The sequence below is a fragment of the Leptodactylus fuscus genome, chromosome 5 (genome assembly GCF_031893055.1).
Source record: "Leptodactylus fuscus isolate aLepFus1 chromosome 5, aLepFus1.hap2, whole genome shotgun sequence".
NCBI classification, from domain to species: domain Eukaryota; kingdom Metazoa; phylum Chordata; class Amphibia; order Anura; family Leptodactylidae; genus Leptodactylus; species Leptodactylus fuscus.
Window position 1 is genome coordinate 23117164 of NC_134269.1, and position 21348 is coordinate 23138511.

Here is a 21348-nt window from a genome sequence, read left to right on the forward strand (position 1 = left end):
CAAGTGAATTGATATAGACCTTACATTAGACGCCAAATTACTACAGACCCCAACCGCCATTTAATACAGAACCCAGATCACATGCCAAAGTAAGACAGAGCTCAGGTCAGAGCCAAAAATTTATAAAATTAATACAGACCCCATATTGGACACCAAATTACCAATACAGATCAGACAACAAAATTATGTCAGGCTCCAAATAAGATGCCAAAGTGATGCAGATCCCAGATCAGACGATACATTTTATTATAGACCCCAGAGCACATACCAAGGCGATACTAACTCCAGATCAGTTCCAAAAATGAATGCAATAATTAATCAATTATTTCAGACCCCAAATAAAACAAGAAAATGACTTCAAACCTCAGAGTAAACCTAAAAAAAAAATCTTCCCCACCTCATCTTACTATTCCTGGTTTCCACCCCTCTTTAAGCTATTCCAGTCCCCAGACCAGACTCCAGGACAAACTCTGACCAGACCCCCTAAATACAGCCCTAACAAGGCTCCCTAAAAACATTCAGATCCCAAACCCAGTAAATTAATACAGACCCCCAAGCCAGTCCCTCTAAATACTAACCCAGACCAAATTGCCTAAAAAAAATTTGACCCCCGGAACTCTCTCAATACAGAAACAAGGTATCCTTCATTGCCTCTTGCTGCACTCCCTTCTTCTTCAGTTTCGTGGCTTCATGTGTGCAGGTCCTTCTGCAGTTACAGGTCCTGCACACTCATGATCAGGTAATCTCATCTGTGCAGGTCCTTCTGCAGTTACAGGTCCTGCACACTCATGATTCAGTGATCTCATCTGTGCAGGTCCTTCTGCAGTTACAGGTCCTGCACACTCATGATTCAGTGATCTCATCTGTGAAGGTCCTTCTGCAGTTACAGGTCCTGCACACTCATGATTCAGTGATCTCATCTGTGCAGGTCCTTCTGCAGTTACAGGTCCTGCACACTCATGATTCGGTGATCTAATCTGTGCAGGTCCTTCTGCAGTTATAGGTCCTGCACACTCATGATCAGATGATCTGTGCAGGTCCTTCTGCAGGTTCTGCAAAGTAATTTGAATAATAAAACAATAATGTGTACAATGTGTTTGAAAATTTGTATGCCAAGAAAAGTTGCCCATATCACCATATTCTAGCTTCCTACTGGTTGATATAATGTATCTAAGGGAGCAGGAGTGCAGTGATATAATAGGTGAGTCCATACAATTACAAAATGCCAAGTTATATACCCCCCCTCCCCGACACACACTGATTGTCTATCCTATCAGTGAGTTCTGTGTGCAGAGTCTCCAGTGTACTATGTAACAGATGAAGCTTTACACTTCTCCTCCCTATCTGACAGGGCTGACAAAGAGAAGCTGATCACACTCAGGAAGCAGGAGAGACAGACTGAAGCTACATCACATAGACTACAGTGAGACTCCACATTGTGAGTTAGGGGGATAGAAGTTCTCTGTCACTGACCAACCACAGACAGCCCTTGGATATTTCCTACAGAACATTTAACAAAATAGTACGCCATTATGACATACAGGGAATATGCAGAGGACTCAGGAGCTGAACCCTCTCCATACATTACTGGTGCCAGCTGTAACATACAGTTGGCACCTGACAATCTTTGCTACTTCTAATGGTAACAATAAGAACATAAGCTCTCCCTGCAAAAAAAGAGCCCTTGCACAGTAAATATGAATATGAAGTTATAAAACAAGTCACAAGAAAATGGAACAACTTTTTTTATTCAATTTCACTCCATGCGGAATTATATTGCAGCTTTTCAGTACATCGTACAGAATAGTAAATGGTGCTAATAAGAAGCAGACTTTGTCCCACAAAAACAAACCCTCATATGTGAATGGGAAAATAAAAAAGTGACTATTAGAGGGAGGAAAGTAAAAAAATGAGTATGAAAAATCAAAAATTGGTAGATATGGGAGTCTCTACACAGGGGTGAACCTAGCCTCTCTGCTGCCTGAGGCAAATTATAGAAAGACCCCTCCCCCCAAAAAAAAAAAAAAAAAAATTTGCACATGATAAACAACTCTTTTTTTGGGCCCCCACTTGGTACACAGCCTCCTCTTTTTTTGCCCCCACCCGGTATAGTGCCCCCCCCCTTTTTAGCTCCTACACAGTATAGACCCTTTTTCCCCCTCCCCACAATATATGAGCCCCTTTTTAGGCCCCCTTTAGGCCTTCCTTTTGCTTTGCCCATGCCACAGTATATGACACCTTTCCCCCCCCCTCCCAGTACATGACCCCATTTTTGTGCCCCCCACAGTTCATGACCCCCTTTTCTGGACGTAATGGCGCCCTGAAACGTCATGATGTAAGTGCAGCGCCTCCTAGAGGCAGCAGTTGAGGTTGCCCACACAGGAACATGGACAGGTCAGTAAAAAATATCGGCCGCTAATTATTACAATGATACAAGTAGTGGCCAATTTATTCCCATCGCCTTACGGAAGGTGCGCCCCTGCCCCTACTTTATTCTGCATTATTAGCCTATACAGTCCTATGAAAAAGTTTGGGCACCCCTATTAATCTTAATCATTTTTAGTTCTAAATATTTTGGTGTTTGCAGCAGCCATTTCAGTTTGATATATCTAATAACTGATGGACACAGTAATATTTCAGGATTGAAATGAGGTTTATTGTACTAACAGAAAATGTGCAATATGCATTAAACCAAAATTTGACCGGTGCAAAAGTATGGGCACCTCAACAGAAAAGTGACATTAATATTTAGTAGATCCTCCTTTTGCAAAGATAACAGCCTCTAGTCGCTTCCTGTAGCTTTTAATCAGTTCCTGGATCCTGGATAAAGGTATTTTGGACAAACAATTCAAGTTCAGTTAAGTTAGATGGTCGCCGAGCATGGACAGCCCGCTTCAAATCATCCCACAGATGTTCAATGATATTCAGGTCTGGGGACTGGGATGGCCATTCCAGAACATTGTAATTGTTCCTCTGCATGAATGCCTGAGTTGATTTGGAGCGGTGTTTTGGATCATTGTCTTGCTGAAATATCCATCCCCGGCGTAACTTCAACTTCGTCACTGATTCTTGAACATTATTCTCAAGAATCTGCTGATACTGAGTGGAATCCATGCGACCCTCAACTTTAACAAGATTCCCGATGCCGGCATTGGCCACACAGCCCCAAAGCATGATGGAACCTCCACCAAATTTTACAGTGGGTAGCATGTGTTTTTCTTGGAATGCTGTTTCTTTTTGGACGCCATGCACAACGCCTTTTTTTATAACCAAACAACTCAATTTTTGTTTCCAAAATGAAGCTGCCTTGTCCAAATGTGCTTTTTCATACCTCAGGCAACTCTATTTGTGGCGTACGTGCAGAAACGGCTTCTTTCTCATCACTCTCCCATACAGCTTCTCCTTGTGCAAAGTGCGCTGTATTGTTGATCGATGCACAGTGACACCATCTGCAGCAAGATGATGCTGCAGCTCTTTGGAGGTGGTCTGTGGATTGTCCTTGACTGTTCTCACCATTCTTCTTCTCTGCCTTTCTGATATTTTTCTTGGCCTGCCACTTCTGGGCTTAACAAGAACTATCCCTGTGCTCTTCCATTTCCTTACTATGTTCCTCACAGTGGAAACTGACAGGTTAAATCTCTGAGACAACTTTTTGTATCCTTCCGCTGAACAACTATGTTGAACAATCTTTGTTTTCAGATCATTTGAGAGCGGGCTGTCCATGCTCGGCGACCATCAAACTTAACTGAACTTGAATTGTTTTGTAGAAAGAAATGGTCCAAAATACCTTCATCCAGGATCCAGGAACTGATTAAAAGCTACAGGAAGCGACTAGAGGCTGTTATCTTTGCAAAAGGAGGATGTACTAAATATTAATGTCACTTTTCTGTTGAGGTGCCCATATTTTTGCACCGGTCAAATTTTGGTTTAATGCATATTGCGCATTTTCTGTTAGTACAATAAACCTCATTTCAATCCTGAAATATTACTGTGTCCATCAGTTATTAGATATATCAAACTGAAATGGCTGTTGCAAACACCAAAATATTTAGAACTAAAAATGATTAAGATTAATAGGGGTGCCCAAACTTTTTCATAGGACTGTATATTGTACAATAGGCCATTACTAATGATAATGACTATGAGACCAGATAAGTAATGAAATGTATTACAAGTAAATACAAGTAATTTATCTCTTAGGGGTTGGTCTCATGGGAAGAATATGCAAATCTGTCTTCCAAGATGTAATTAGGAAGTCAGGTGCCTCAGTGTTGCAAACCAATAGAGGGCGCTGACTGAGAATGTGCAAGCCTGTCTTCCCTGATGTAATTAGGAAGACAGAATCTTAGTAAGATAGCCCAATAAAGGTTGCTCCCTTTAGCATCATGCTCAACCTTCCAAGAGGCCTTTGTTTTGCAATGACGCTGGGATTATTACCAGGTATAGTCTCTCAACCGAGGACGGACGTTTCGATGTTATTGCATCTCTCGTCAGCCCGGTGTAGAGAAGACTAACCTGGTAGAGGTGAGAGGCTTAGACAGGGTTAGGGGGATATCGTCACTCCTTGGGGAGAGACCACCATATAGGTGTGTGGAGACTTTCTCATGACAGAATTGTGAATGCAGCTCTGGAGTAAGGCCTCACATCACTTTTTGGTCCTGCAATGGGTAAATATTTAAATGGCCAAAAACAACATTCAGTTTAATGGGGAACACAAAGTCTATAGGTCTTCCTTAGCTGACCACGACTACGCTTTTTCATCCTAATCTCATTTAAGTTCCATTTATAGTCGGAAAAACATGGCAATTCTTAAATATTCTGGGTTCCCGTCATAAACATAGAGATGTCACTGTAAAATCCTCACTAGGGGACTGACAATAAATATCTGACAGATTTACAGCCATACAGAATGCCTGGACTTTATGTGGGAACGATACGCGGGGGTCATAAACTTTTTATAGGCAGCAGAAACTATATACATAGCAAATCTGACATTGAAGTCTTCTCAGTCTGGACATGCTGAGACTTGGTCGCGGTTATTATTGACTACGAGAAAGGTAGCAACTCTCCAGCTGCTCGGAGAAGTGACCCATCTGAGCCTGGTAGTAATACGGGGTGGGGTCTCCATTACTACACTGCCATGTATGTTATAGAAATTACAGATATGATTGACGGCTCAATGGTCCAGGTAAGGGCTTTGGTTTCAGCCATGCTCGGACCTGGCCCATGGTAATTATTGTAGGGCAGGCCCGTACTCAGGTATTCCGGGAATGCAGTGATGGGAGAGGAGGGAAACCCGAGGAACAAGACGTCTTAGCTGTCCCTACACCTGTGTGGTAAGAATCTTACAAATCCTAGGAGAATAATTATACTAGTCAAGAAAATCTCTGCGGGTCAATGTCTCTCACGCGAGGAGGTGGAGACAGGGTGTGGACAAGGGCATATTTAGGATAATTAAAGGGCTTTTTTCGACTCTGGAGACAGAATAGAGATCTGATCTCCGGACCCCTAGGACGCCCATATTGTCATTAACAGGAATACCCTTTAATATTCACGGAATATTATTGGAGAGTGGTCTACCATGGGGTGGAGTATGTCAGGCCATGATCTTAGCATGGCCCATGATCTTAGTATGTTCAGTGATTGACCGTATTCAACACAGAATAAAATGGTTTGGGATTAGAATGTATTAGGTTTTTTCCTTTCATCCAAAATTTACCCCAGAATTATTGTAATCCACAATCCAGACCCCCAAAATGAGAATCTAGACTTTAGATCCCCCAAAATACCAACATCAGATCAGACCCTAAAATTCAACATTCAGAATCAAGACCCAGACCCTAAAGTTTAGACGCCAGATCAAACGGAAAGACAAGACCAAATAATTCAGGCCAAAAATTTGGACGTCAGACCAGACCCCAATATTCAGAAATAAGAGCCCTGAATTCAGAAACTATGCAGACCCTCAACATCATCATTCAGACTACAGACAAGACTGCAATATTTATACCCCAGAATAGACCCTAAAAATCGGACCCAAGTATAACAGAACTAAGACCTTACAATTTAGGAACCAGAGTCCAAAATTCCAACTGCAAAGCAGATTCCATAATTCAGATCTCCAATCAAATCCCAAAATTCTGGTACCCTAGGCCCAATAATTTAGACCCTATATCATGCTCCAACATTCAGAAGGTAGATCAGATCTGAAAATTTAGACCCCAATCCAAAATCACAAGATACCTTTTATTCACTGACCACTTTTCAGAAGCTGCTCATTTTCACCAGCTCAGACTCTTCTTTACCTATGTCACCATAGAGAGACCGGGTAGTTGTATTTCAGTTGTATTATGCTCCAGAGCTGCACTCACTATTCTGCTGGTGCAGTCACTGTGTACATACATTACATTACTTATCTTGTACTGATCCTGCGTTACATCCTGTATTATACTCCAGAGCTGCACTCACTATTCTGCTGGTGCAGTCACTGTGTACATACATTACATTACTTATCCTGTTCTGATCCTGAGTTATATGCTGTATTATACTCCAGAGCTGCGCTCACTATTCTGCTGGTGCAGTCACTGTGTACATACATTACATTACTTATCTTGTACTGATCCTGCGTTACATCCTGTATTATACTCCAGAGCTGCACTCACTATTCTGCTGGTACAGTCACTGTGTACATACATTACATTACTTATCCTGTTCTGATCCTGAGTTATATGCTGTATTATACTCCAGAGCTGCGCTCACTATTCTGCTGGTGCAGTCACTGTGTACATACATTACATTACTTATCCTGTACTGATCCTGAGTTACATCCTGTATTATACTCCAGAGCTGTGCTCACTATTCTGCTGGTACAGTCACTGATTACATACATTACATTACTTACCCTGTACTGATCCTGAGTTACATCCTGTATTATACTCCAGAGCTGCACTCACTATTCTGCTGGTGCAGTCACTGAGTACATACATTACATTACTTACCCTGTACTCAGGGTCGGACTGGGGTGCCTAGGGCCCACCAGTGGGATTATTTCCAGGGGCCCACCCTACTGCCATATGTAATATCGCCCGTCCAGTTTTTGCCATTATACACGTTTAAAGTGCATTTTCACGCACAATACAGTGTGCAAAACAGCTATGGCTACACTACTACTTCCTTCATGCAACCAAAGATCGCAGTGTCCCTTTGGGACTCTTTCACATTAGTGAATGGAGTCGCATTGGGTCCCTCAGGTTGCAATGTGACTCCATTCACTAACATGAGTGAAAGAATCACAGGGCGACATCTTTGGTTGTATGACAAAAGTTATAGTGTAGCAACAGCGGCAAGCTCTCCGTCATACAGGTCCACAATGGGACCAGAATGACGGAGAGGTGGACTATTAAAATGGCGGTTACACACAGACAGTGGCAGACCTCATTAACATAATGAGGTCCGCCAGGTGTCAGCCATTTTCAGGCAGATAAGGGTATGTTCACACATCAGTATGCCATCCGTCCGTTTGAATTCAGTTTGACACTTCAAAACGTATGTGTATCAGTCCGTTTTGAAGTGTCAAACTGAATTCAAACGGACGGATGGCATACTGATGTGTGAACATACCCTAAGTCCTCAGCGTTTCTGAAACTTGGATATTGTTATGCTGGAGCTCTAGAAAAGGGCACCAGCATAACAATAGAGTGGGACATTATCTATGGGGTGGGTGAACTACAACTCTCAACAGTTCCAGGGTATCTGGAGCTGCTGGGAGTTGTAGTAATTGAAAGATTTGGGGGCATCTTTCGATTGTTCGCCTCAGACAGCGGGGGGATTGGGGGTGCTAGCAGTACCATTACAATAAATTACAACATTACAATAAATACAATGCAGTAATATTTTGTGCAGTAATACTCACAGGAGACGTCTTCCCACATTTCCCGTCTCTTCCCTTTGGACCGCCATGACCACTTCTTCCAGCTGTGACTTGACTCTGTAAAGTTTAAAACACAGACATCTTTGACTCCTCACTTCTCCACACATCCAACCCCTAATATATATATATATATATATATATATATATATATATACACAGTAATATATCTATCTATCTATCTATCTATATATATATATATATATATATATATATATATATATATATATATATATATGGTACTATTCCGTTATCGGGCCAGCAGCAGCGCATTTCAGCACCAGCTTTCGGGACAGCAGTTCAGTTCAGCAGCGGGAATTACAATGACATCCGAGGACTGCTGGCCCGATGCTTGTGCCCAGTAGCCAGTACATCAATGACCCCCCCTCCATCTCCTCCTCCTTCCAGTGCTGCCCCCCAGCTCTCCTTACATCTACCCCGTACCCTCTCCCCGCCACATGACTAAGCCGATGCTGGCCCGATGATAGAGGCCGTGCTTGTGTGTAGTAGGCAGTACATCGATCGATGCCCTCATCCTCCTCTTCCTTCCAGTGCTGCCCCCCAGCTCTTCTTACATCTGCCCCGTACCCTCTCCCTGTAATAGGCCTCACCGTAAATCTTGAGCAATGAATGCTACTAGATAGCCGCCGGACGCTGCAGAAAGTTTGTCCCTCCGGCTCGCTGTAGCTCACCGTTCCTATAGTCGGCGTGTTTCTTGTCAGGGCCTGGATTGAGCCCCGGTGTCTTTCCTTTCGGTCTCGGTACTAGCGCTGAGGTGAGGCCTAGTCGTGTGGCGGGGAGAGGGTACGGGGAAGATGTAAGGAGAGCTGGGGGGCAGCACTGGCAGGAGGAGAAGGATGGGGGAGGGGGGTCATCGATGTACTGGTTACTGGGCACAAGCATCGGGCCAGCAGTCCTCGGATGTCATTGTAATTCCCGCTGCTGAACTGCTGTCCCGAAAGCTGCTGCTGAACTGCGCTGCTGCTGGCCCGATAACGGAATAGTACCATATATATATATATATATATATATATATATATATATATATATATATATATCACAGCAGCCCCTGCAGCCTATATTATGCCCCACGGTGGCACAATAGACTGTAGGGCATAATAGAGGTTACAGGGGCCACAGTGGACCTTTCAAGCTCTATTATGCCCCACAGTTGCACACCCATGAACTATTATTATACTCAATGGTCTTTTCAGACCCTGAGTATAATAATCGGAGCCCCAGGAGAGGTGAGAGAACATAATAAACACTGTTACTCACCTCTCCGGGATCTGATGTTACGCCTAGCAGGCTTCGGGCCTATATGGTAATGTGTCAGCCGTCACGTGGTCTGGGATATTACCATATAGGCCCAAAGCCTGAGCTAGCAGTAACATATAGGCCCAAAGCCTGTGGTAGCAGTAACAGGTTATTACTACTACCACAGGCTTCGGGCCTATATGTTACTGCTAGAACAGGCTTCGGGCCTATATGTTAATGCTAGAACAGGCTTCGGGCCTATATGGTAATATTCCAGACCACGTGACGTCTGGGCATTAACATATAGCCCCGAAGCCAGCTAGGAGTAACACTGGATCCCGGAGAGGTGAGTAACACTGTTTATTATGTTCCCTCACCTCCCCTGGGGCTCCGATTATTATACTCGGGGGTCTGAAAAGACCCCTGAGTATAATATTAGCGGCAGTGGGATCGCGGCCTGGCCCGGGCCTATTCACTACCGCCCGCCGCGGCCTAAAGTACAAGGGGAAGCGGGGGCGGCAGTGAGCAGGTCCGGGTTGGTAAATAGGCCGCTGCCTGCTGGTAGATACTCCAGCAGGCAGCGGCCTATTATAAAACAAAAAAAAAAAGTTATTATACTTACCGTCCGACCGCGCGCTGCTGCTCCTGCTGCTGCCGCATCCTCTTCTGTCAGACGTCTCTGTATCAGCGTAGGCGGCGTGGTGACGCCGCCTACGCTGATACGTAGATGGCTGAACAAGCGCAAGGAGATCAGTAGCTCTCCTTGCGCTGGTTCTTAGGATTAGGGGAGGCGCCCTAAGCGCCTCCCCTAATCCTCCTCTGACATGGGCAGGGGCCCGATTGAAATCATTTTAGCATAGGCAGGGGCCCGATCGGGCCCCTGCCTATGCTAAAATGATTAGTAGTATAGTCCGGGCCCGGGGGCCCACCGGGGGATCCCCCGGTGCTCCGGCGGGCCAGTCCGACCCTGCCTGTACTGATCCTGAGTTACATCCTGTATTATACTCCAGAGCTGCACTCACTATTCTGCTGGTACAGTCACTGTGTACATACATTACATTACTTACCCTGTACTGATCCTGAGTTACATCCTGTATTATACTCCAGAGCTGCACTCACTATTCTGCTGGTACAGTCACTGTGTATATACATTACATTACTTATCCTGTACTGATCCTGAGTTACATCCTGTATTATACTCCAGAGCTGCACTCACTATTCTGGTGGTACAGTCACTGTGTACATACATTATATTACTTATCCTGTATTATACTCCAGAGCTGCGCTCACTATTCTGCTGGTGCAGTCACTGTGTACATACATTACATTACTTACCCTGTACTGATCCTGAGTTACATCCTGTATTATACTCCAGAGCTGCGCTCACTATTCTGCTGGTACAGTCACTGTGTACATACATTACATTACTTATCTTGTACTAATCTTGCGTTACAGTCTGTAATACATTTTAGAACCGCATTTACAATTTTGTAGGCCTCACAGCTGAACTCTCCCAGCATTCCTTGCATGGCGTTTGTTCTGGTGATTGTTACGGGCGCTGTACATTAATTTGCTATATAAAAAATAAACTACATTAAACTCAGATAAACTCTTTGGGAGTGTGTGTGCATTGACATGCTTAATGACTGTTTCCAGCAGAATTATCAATACAGCTCTGGGGTACAATATATCTATTTTATGTATATCTTACTAACTATAACCTGGTGGTCAGAGGTTATCATTCCCTTTAAGCTTTGGTGTGTAGTAACGTAGCACCCTGACATGACGGGTACGTGCTCGGACAGTACTATGTATACAGGAATGTTCAGGGTTATTACCATGATAATAGGACATCTTTACAACCTTCTTTCTGGACATGTTTGACTTGACGTTTGGTCTCCAGCCTTGTCTGGCTGTCAGTGGACGTCTCCGCCGTCAGTCGGTATATATTTCTCATTGTCGATTCAGACCCTATGTCACGGTTGGTTCCCCTCTGCCGATGTGTCCGTCGTCACCATTGTCACCGGGTGTAATTGTATTCAATACAAATCTGTGACATCATCTATTGTCAGTAGTAAATGTAATGATGGGTCAGTGGTGTTATCTATCGAAGTGTTATCTTCTATTGTAATCCTGTATGAAGCTGAATGAAAAATAAGAGCTGCAGTACCAGTCACAGCCACTACCAAACGTATGGTGCTGTGTTCCCTATAGAATTCATCCATGCGTTACCGTTCCGTGCCGCACTACACAGTCCATCATTCCACACCCTGAGACCCAGACTCTGCAGTTCTCGCATGTTTTGCACATCAGTTTTCGGTGCCAATTATGAAGTAATTACCGCCGTCAGCCATCACAGCGTTCCCATGTAATGTATAGTGATGACTTGATGTAAAACTTTATACAGGATTGGCACGCCGGCCACATAACTCCCACAACCTTTAACCCTTTTCCCTGGCTGTGATGGCAAATGTATACGTTACTCATATGAATATGATTAGCCTCTAGTATATAACCATACAGGGACATGTCTCCGAAATCTCAGTGACGCCGTATACAGTGGTCCTGATTCCTTAAAGGGGCTGTCCATGAAGAGATATTGATGGCCTCTGCATCAGTGTCTGGCTGGCGGGGGATCAATGTACAGAGCCAAAGGCAGACAGCTCTGTACACTATCTAGTGGCCTTATGGCATCTCAGCTCCTCTTCACTTGAAGGGAAGTTGACTTGTAGTACCTGGCACGGCCACTAAACAGAGTATGGTGCTGTCACCGATCTGATAGTGATCACCTCTCTTAAGGATATCTAGTCCTACCATTTTAAAGAGGACCCCTCACCATTGATAGAGATGAGCGAGTAGTATTTGATTGAATATCTCGCTGCCATAGGAATGCGTGTAAGCGGCCGAACACCAAGGGGTTAAGCGCATCGAATATTCGTTGCACTTAGCCCCCCTTGGTGTTTGGCCGCTTACATGCATTCCTATGGCAGTGAGGTATTCGATCGAATACTACTCGCTCATCTCTACGAGTTCACCAACTCCAACTCTTTGAATTATTTAATAGCCTCTGCACCACTGATTCTAGCCCCCACCACTCCCGATCAATCAGTGCTGTTAGCTTCAGCACCCAATATACTAATCAGGTTCCCTACTATCAGGTAGGCGGTTCCAAACTACCTGCTTTCACCCAGGACAACCCACCTTACAATAGGCAGCCATATTGGGGGCTGAAACTAACAGCACTGATTGCTCAGGAACGGTGGGGCTACAGAAAAAAATCCAACTGCACCAGAATCAGTGGAGCAGCACTTACCGAAGTGTGCAAAGGGTTGTTGGAGGTCTTCTCTAAGGTCTGGGCAATGCCTTTTGTAGGGTGTAGGAACTCCAGAGATCACCTGTAATCTTTGAGGGAACCTGCAGCGCCACCACAGGAGGACTTAAGCATTACACAGCACAAATTCACATCAATGGGTTATCTGTGTTATGCAGAGCAGGATTGGTCCTCCAGCGCAAGAGTCACTCGTTGTGACTGCTCTCCAAACTGGCCAAGAGAAGAAGAACATGAACAGACCCTTCCCTCTCTTATAACTCTAAATTCTCTAAAGGGTTATATAAACCTGCTTTTTCTAAACTAGACAACCCCTTTAAGGTGGTCCTGCAGGACTATAAGGGTCATGTCCTATTCTGTCCAATGCAATTTATTACGACAAGCTTCTGCTGGAGGTCCTAGAGGTCAGTAGACCCTCCCCCCATATAACTTTTACAGTCATAGGGTAAGTTCACATGTAGGAATTTGACACTGAATTTGATAAAGAAATTTGAAGCGTTTTCTGCTTGACAAAAACAGACAAGGATTTTGATGCTGAATTTGAAGCTGATTTTGACTCGGAATTTGAAGCAGAATTTTGGAGATAAGCGCCGCTGTATTTTGCCTTTACCGGGCAGGCACAAGTACCAAATTCTGCGTCAAATTCCAAATCACGGAAAAGGTATATTTTCCGCCTCCCATTCATTTCAATGGGTTTTCTCAGGCGGAATCTGCCTGAAGAACGAGCAGGAAAAAATCCGCTACTGCCTCCCATTGAAATGAATAAAAGGGGGAGTTCAGTCAGAATTTGAGGCAGATTCTGTTTCAAGATCTGCGACAACTTCAGTGCCAAACTTCTACGTGTTCCCTTTAATTTATAGAACATAGTTGTGGTGGGGTTCTCTTATAATTAGCCAAATTTGGACAAAGTAGCCAATGGACAAGGGTGATCTTAAAGGGGTTGTGGTTAAGGATAAGTGTCCAATCATTGGGGTCTGACTTTGATCTCCAGCCGCACCTGCATTGAGCCCCGTAGAAGTGAATGGAGTGCCAGTCATACAAGCGCCTGATCTCCTGATCGCTGGGGACCTAAGGGTTGGACCGACAGCGATCAGACACTTTTCCCTTTGTCTAGGAGATAAGACTCCCTTTAAGTACCCAGAAGTGAAGCTTTTCACCTGTACCAAGACTCAAGTACCAAGTATAACACTGGGATCTCCATTTCTGACAGAGGGGTCTTTGCCCTAACCCTTGCCACTCCGGGCACCAGGGCGTGGGTACAGCTGCTACCTCTATACAACATATATACACTCACCGGCCACTTTATTAGGTACACCTGTCCAACTGCTCGTTAACACTTAATTTCTAATCAGCCAATCACATGGCGGCAACTCAGTGCATTTAGGCATGTAGACATGGTCAAGACAATCTCCTGCAGTTCAAACCGAGCATCAGTATGGGGAAGAAAGGTGATTTGAGTGCCTTTGAACGTGGCATGGTTGTTGGTGCCAGAAGGGCTGGTCTGAGTATTTCAGAAACTGCTGATCTACTGGGATTTTCACGCACAACCATCTCTAGGGTTTACAGAGAATGGTCCGAAAAAGAAAAAACATCCAGTGAGCGGCAGTTCTGTGGGCGGAAATGCGTTGTTGATGCCAGAGGTCAGAGGAGAATGGCCAGACTGGTTCGAGCTGATAGAAAGGCAACAGTGACTCAAATAGCCACCCGTTACAACCAAGGTAGCCAGAAGAGCATCTCTGAACGCACAGTACGTCGAACTTTGAGGCAGATGGGCTACAGCAGCAGAAGACCACACCGGGTGCCACTCCTTTCAGCTAAGAACAGGAAACTGAGGCTACAATTCGCACAAGCTCATCGAAATTAGACAATTGAAGATTGGAAAAACGTTGCCTGGTCTGATGAGTCTCGATTTCTGCTGCGACATTCGGATGGTAGGGTCAGAATTTGGCGTCAACAACATGAAAGCATGGATCCATCCTGCCTTGTATCAACGGTTCAGGCTGGTGGTGGTGGTGTCATGGTGTGGGGAATATTTTCTTGGCACTCTTTGGGCCCCTTGGTACCAATTGAGCATCGTTGCAACGCCAAAGCCTACCTGAGTATTGTTGCTGACCATGTCCATCCCTTTATGACCACAATGTACCCAACATCTGATGGCTACTTTCAGCAGGATAATGCAATGCCATGTCATAAAGCTGGAATCATCTCAGACTGGTTTCTTGAACATGACAATGAGTTCACTGTACTCCAATGGCTTCGCATCATGGATGTGCAGCCGACAAATCTGCGGCAACTGTGTGATGCCATCATGCCAATATGGACCAAAATCTCTGAGGAATGCTTCCAGAACCTTGTTGAATCTATGCCACGAAGAATTGAGGCAGTTCTGAAGGCAAAAGGGGGTCCAACCCGTTACTAGCATGGTGTACCTAATAAAGTGGCCGGTGAGTGTATATATATATATATATATATATATATATATATATATATATACCAATATATTTTGATGCCCTTTTTTTTTGCTTATTTTTAGGCCTTTGTTTCTAGATAAAACCCAATCCCCAGATATTCCATTTTCTGCGAGGACGTAGGACGCGCCTTGAATTGCTCAGCCCCGGGGCATTTGGCAAGAACATACTTTGGCTTGACAGATGCCCGGGGTAGACATAAGGTTAGGAGGGAGAAGCATAGCTGAGATCGGAGCCCCTAAGGCCCGGTGACCTTTACACATTTTCATTTTTTGCATTTTTTCCACCACATTTTTTTCGCCGTTTTTACATCGGAAATTTTTTCCTTATTTTATTTTAACTTCGTATTTTTTTCACATGACCTAATTCTTATATCCTATATCCTGCTCAGTCTTTACCATTGTACCTTAAAGGGATCACGAACATTGTTCTGTTCCATTCATTTTCATTCATATCTGATGCTGGGAAAGTTGGGTGACGACCATCATGGCTGTGATTACAATGCCCATAAGAATAGTCACCCATTATTCCCTGACTATTTAATGATAGTTCTGTTTAGTTATGTATTGATCCCTTACTATTCAGAACTCTGGGAAAGCTGGGTGACAACATTTCAGTTGTCATTACAGATCCAATAAAGGCTGTCACCCAACTTTCCAAGACTCCCAAATGACAATATGTCTACTTCTGTAATTACCCCTTTACATTGTTGCTATTCAGAGCTCTGGGAAAGCTGGGTAACAACAAATATTATAGATCTATAAAGGTTATCACCCAACTTTCCAAGACTTAATTTGACCTATTGATGTATTTTCACCATGGCTGTCATTCCAACTCCCATAAGAGTAGTCACCCAGCTTTTCCAGAGCCCAGAATGATAAATCTGCCCTCTGATACATTTACCCCTTTACCGTTCACGAAAAGGTTCCATAAAGGTTGTCATCCAGCTCTCCCAGAGGTCTGAATGACAAATTTGCGTATTTAAGTGTTTAACCCTTTACCATTTAGAACTCTACGAAAGTTGGATAACAACTAATTAAATTGCCATAAAGGCCTAAATCCAGCTTTCCTGGATTCCTGAATAACAGATTTGCCTATTTATGTATTTTCACCTTTGCCTTTCAGAATTGTAAGAAATGTAGGAAGCCTGCTGTCATTCCAGGTCCCATCAGGGTAGTTACCCAGCTTTTCCAGACTCCTGAATGACAAATCTGCCCTCTTATGCATTAACCCTTTACCATTCAGAATTATAGGACTGCTTGGTAACAAGCAACATGACCGTCATTGGTTTTACAATCCTGCTCCATAGCTTTGCCATTCAGAATTCTAGGAAAGCTGAGTAACAACTCAAACAATGGTGGCCACATTACATCTCACCCAGCTTTCTGGAAGCAGATATAACCACTAAAAGGGCTGAATGGGATCTTGTATGATCATATGGGATCTTGAGCGATCTTAAGGATGTAACGCTCCATCTTGCCAAGGAAAAGACAAGTCCAATTATAGCGACATGCTGCAAAGGTGAAGGGGTCGGGTATATGCACAAGGGGTCAGGTGTATACAAAAGGGGTCAGGTGCATACACCAGGGGTCAGGTGTATACACCAGGGGTCAGGTGCATACACCAGGGGTCAAATATATACACAAGGGGTCAGGTGTATGCACCAGGGGTCAGGTGCATACACCAGGGGTCACGTATATACACCAGGGGTCAGGTACATACACAAGGGGTCAGGTATATACACCAGCGGTCAGGTACATACACAAGGGGTCAGGTATATACACAAGGGGTCAGGTGTATACACAAGGGGTCAGGTGTATACACAAGGGGTCAGGTGTATACACCGGGGTCAGGTATATACACAAGGGGTCAGGTGTATACACAAGGGGTCAGGTGTATACACAAGGGGTCAGGTATATACACCAGGGGTCAGTTATATACACAAGGGGTCAGGTATATACACCAGGGGTCAGGTATATACACAAGGGGTCAGGTATATACACCAGGGGTCAGGTATATACACAAGGGGTCAGGTATATACACAAGGGGTCAGGTATATACACAAGGGATCAGGTATATACACAAGGGGTCAGGTGTATACACCAGGGGTCAGGTATATACACAAGGGGTCAGGTGTATACACCAGGGGTCAGGTATATACACAAGGGGTCAGGTGTATACACAAGGGGTCAGGTATATACACAAGGGGTCAGGTGTATACACCAGGGGTCAGGTGCATACACCAGGGGTCAGGTATATACACAAGGGGTCAGGTATATACACCAGGGGTCAGGTATATACATCAGGAGTCAGGTATATACACCAGGGGTCAGGTATATACACCAGGGGTCAGGTATATACACCAGGGGTCAGGTATATACACAAGGGGTCAGGTATATACACCAGGGGTCAGGTATATACACAAGGGGTCAGGTATATACACCAGGGGTCAGGTATATACACAAGGGGTCAGGTATATACACCAGGGGTCAGGTATATACACAAGGGGTCAGGTATATACACCAGGGGTCAGGTATATACACAAGGGGTCAGGTGTAGATACCTACTGGGGTTGTCAGTGAAGTTGTTCTGGCACTCGTACAGTTAAATAACCCTTGCCGCCCCAGTCTTTAGAGGGCACGGGGCACAGAGAGTCTGCAAGGAGGACGGATTTGGCCGCGTCTACGTTCCTAACACATTGAGCCCATCGGACCTTTGTCAGTAACAGCGGGGGAGATCTGTAATGGCCGCAGAGACAAAAGATGGGTCTGTCTGCATTCTCTGTCCAAACCGGGGTACCAAGAAGGGGGAGAGGGTGTGATTTGGGTTGGTAAATGTCTACGAAACAATGAGGCCTTGTTTTCCTCTCCACAAGAAGGCCCACTGGAAAATTCTTCCACTGGCGGAATAACTCTAGTCAGGTCTCGGCCTACGTTAGTCTGGCAGGGAATGGAAATCTCCAGTCTGTAGTGAAACAGAGGTCTATGTGTGACCAGCGCTGAAATGTCACAGGGTGATGGTGGCATCTTGGGGAAAACATCCATAGTAGGGCTGATGTGTGGCATACATGGAGAGGAACGTCACCCGGGCTGGATCCATCCATTGTGATATGGCAGCTACGTAGCCGTACCCCCTCTGATCCCGTGTGGGATATTACTCACATCCGGGGGTCCGGGCTCTGTTCTGTGTGAAGACCACCAGCAAACTTCACCAAATAGCAACCTTATTAAAAATGGAGAACTCCTGGTCAATCCTAGTGACAATTCTAATATCCCTGGTGGTCTAGGGGGTAGCTGTAAAATTCTGCATGTAGTTATGTCTCAGGCAGGTCGGTAAATTATTACAGGTGTGATATGATTAGATGTTAGGCGGCAAAGTGCTTCTTCTTTATAGAAAGGCTCTCAGAGGCTACTTTTGGGTAGTGTACCTCTAGCTGAGAAATCATTGACTTGTGTCTATGACATACTTGAAGACACTTTGCCCAGTTGATAGACTTTGAGAGGGGGGGCATCATCGGACTGAGAGAAACAGGATGGATTGCTCACCATCTTGACCGTTCTGACCAAGTGGTTAGGAGGTGATGGGAGCAGTGATATCCCGGGAAATCTAGAGTTAATAACATCCCGGGGGTATAGTGCTTCATATGATGGTATAATTGGACTCTGTATACAGGGGTTTGAAGTGGGCTCCCCCTAGTGGCTGTTTCAAGTACGCAGAATATTATCCTTAGAAGATTTGGACATAATTAGATTAAACATAATAACATGATATTGTCTTAGACTACCGGAGGCCGTACCATTAACCTTTTCACCACCCTGACCAATTAACCCATAAATAACCCATGCTTCTAGCAATGCTACTATCATTAACCCCATGGGGTTCGGACTTTGCTGTGATTTCTAAACTTCAAAGTATCTATAAAGCGTTTGTGGATTACTTCTCCCTCTAGTGGACATCAGAGGCTCTGCAGTCTCAGAAATAAAGGGTGTCACACCTGCATAGTGCACAGGAATGATTTATAGCATTAACATCGGGGGCCCCCAGGGGTCCGGCTTTATTAAATCAGGCGTAGATTTTTTAATTAACTGCGGCATCCTCGTATTAAGGCTCCAGGCACACTGCGCATCAATGTCTGTTAATTCTGAATAGATTTGCTGTGTCTTTAGGCCAAGGCTGAGACCTCCCCTATCTCCTGTGGACCATACTAAAATCTCGGGGATGGGTGGAGACTTTATATCGTTATCATTTTCCACAAGTCCTCGAATTACCCCAGAAACTTGGAAATATCATTGTGCATTGTATATTGTATATGCCGGAGGTGGGTAGTTAGTGATGGAAGTTACCCCGCCCGTCCCCGTAGCCTCCTCCCAACCTGTCTCTGCCCCCTTTACACACAGCCTTGGTTATATAATCAAATACATTTCCTGAAATACTCTGTGCTGCTGAGCAACACTCCACCATCAGGTTGTGACCTTCCACGTGCCTCCATCCCACACCTATGACAACAGCTTCATATGAATGGACAGGTCACTATCTCCCTGAAAGTCAACACATTCATCTGCTGAAACACTTTGTGCTGCTGTGAAACAGTGCCCCACTCACTATGGAGACTCGCTTCTATCGCATGCAACCCTATTCAAGTTAGCCCAATTATATGAGTGCAAGGTCACTGCCTCCATCAAAATGAACATACTCATCTGCTGAAATACTTTGTGCTGCTGTGAGACCGTGCACCACTCAGTCTGATCTGCCCCCTATGGTAACTCTATCACTTGCATCTGGTCCTCACTAACATAATCAGGGAAGTAGATAGGCCTCGGCATCCCACATGATCAGAATGCTCATCTGAAGAAATACTCTGTGCTGCTGTGAGAACCAGCACCAACCAACCCTTTGTGAGTTGTATCATGAACTTTTTAAAAACTTCTGAACAGGAAAACCAAAAATTCTGAATGAAAGCGGAAAATGAAGGACATGCGCTCCCCCTGGTGGAGGCTGCCAGAATTGTGTGATGTGGAATATATTTTATAATCAGAATTTGTATTCATTGTTATTATAACAATTTATAAAAATTCCAGGGAATTTGTTAGGGTGGGGGGAGGGGGTTCTGTGTAACACGCGTAACACATTGAAGTCAATGGGATTCTGTTTTGCAGCGCTGATTCTTACGTGAGTTATCGTGCAAGAATCAGCGCCGCGTTACTCCGTGTGAATGCACTCTTACTGTACACACAGACAGGACTAGAAGGAAGATCGGCCCATCTGATACCTAAATAGAAGATCTAGACTTGTCCTCTAATGTTATTCTATGTTATCTCCTATGTGATAGGGTGTTTATCACTTATAATGGTCATTACAAGGCCTGGGATAGTGTCTAACTAATCCATGGATATGCCCAATATTAGGAAAAAAATGGCTAAAAAGGTGGAATGTAAGACTGCAGCTAAACCTCAGTCACTTCAATGGAGCTAAACTGCAATACCAAGTATAACCCAGTGTGCGTGGCACTGTATTTCTAACCAGTGATGTCACAGTACAGAGATAATACACAGTGATGTCACAGTACACGATAATACAAACAGTGATGTCACAGTACAGAGATAATACACACAGTGATGTCACAGTACAGGGATAATACACACAGTGATGTCACAGTACAGGGATAATACACACAGTGATGTCACAGTACAGGGATAATACACACAGTGATGTCACAGTACAGGATAATATACACAGTGATGTCACAGTACAGGGATAATGCACACAGTGATGTCACAGTACAGAGATAATACACACAGTGATGTCACAGTACAGAGATAATACACACAGTGATGTCACAGTACAGGATAATATACACAGTGATGTCACAGTACAGGGATAATACACACAGTGATGTCACAGTACAGAGATAATACACACAGTGATGTCACAGTACAGGGATAATACACACAGTGATGTCACAGTACAGGGATAATACACACAGTGATGTCACAGTACAGGATAATACACACAGTGATGTCACAGTACAGGATAATACTCACAGTGATGTCACAGTACAGGATAATACACACAGTGATGTCACAGTACAGGGATAATACACACAGTGATGTCACAGTACAGAGATAATACACACAGTGATGTCACAGTACAGGGATAATACACACAGTGATGTCACAGTACAGGATAATACACACAGTGATGTCACAGTACAGAGATAATACACACAGTGATGTCACAGTACAGGGATAATACACACAGTGATGTCACAGTACAGAGATAATACACACAGTGATGTCACAGTACAGGGATAATACACACAGTGATGTCACAGTACAGAGATAATACACACAGTGATGTCACAGTACAGG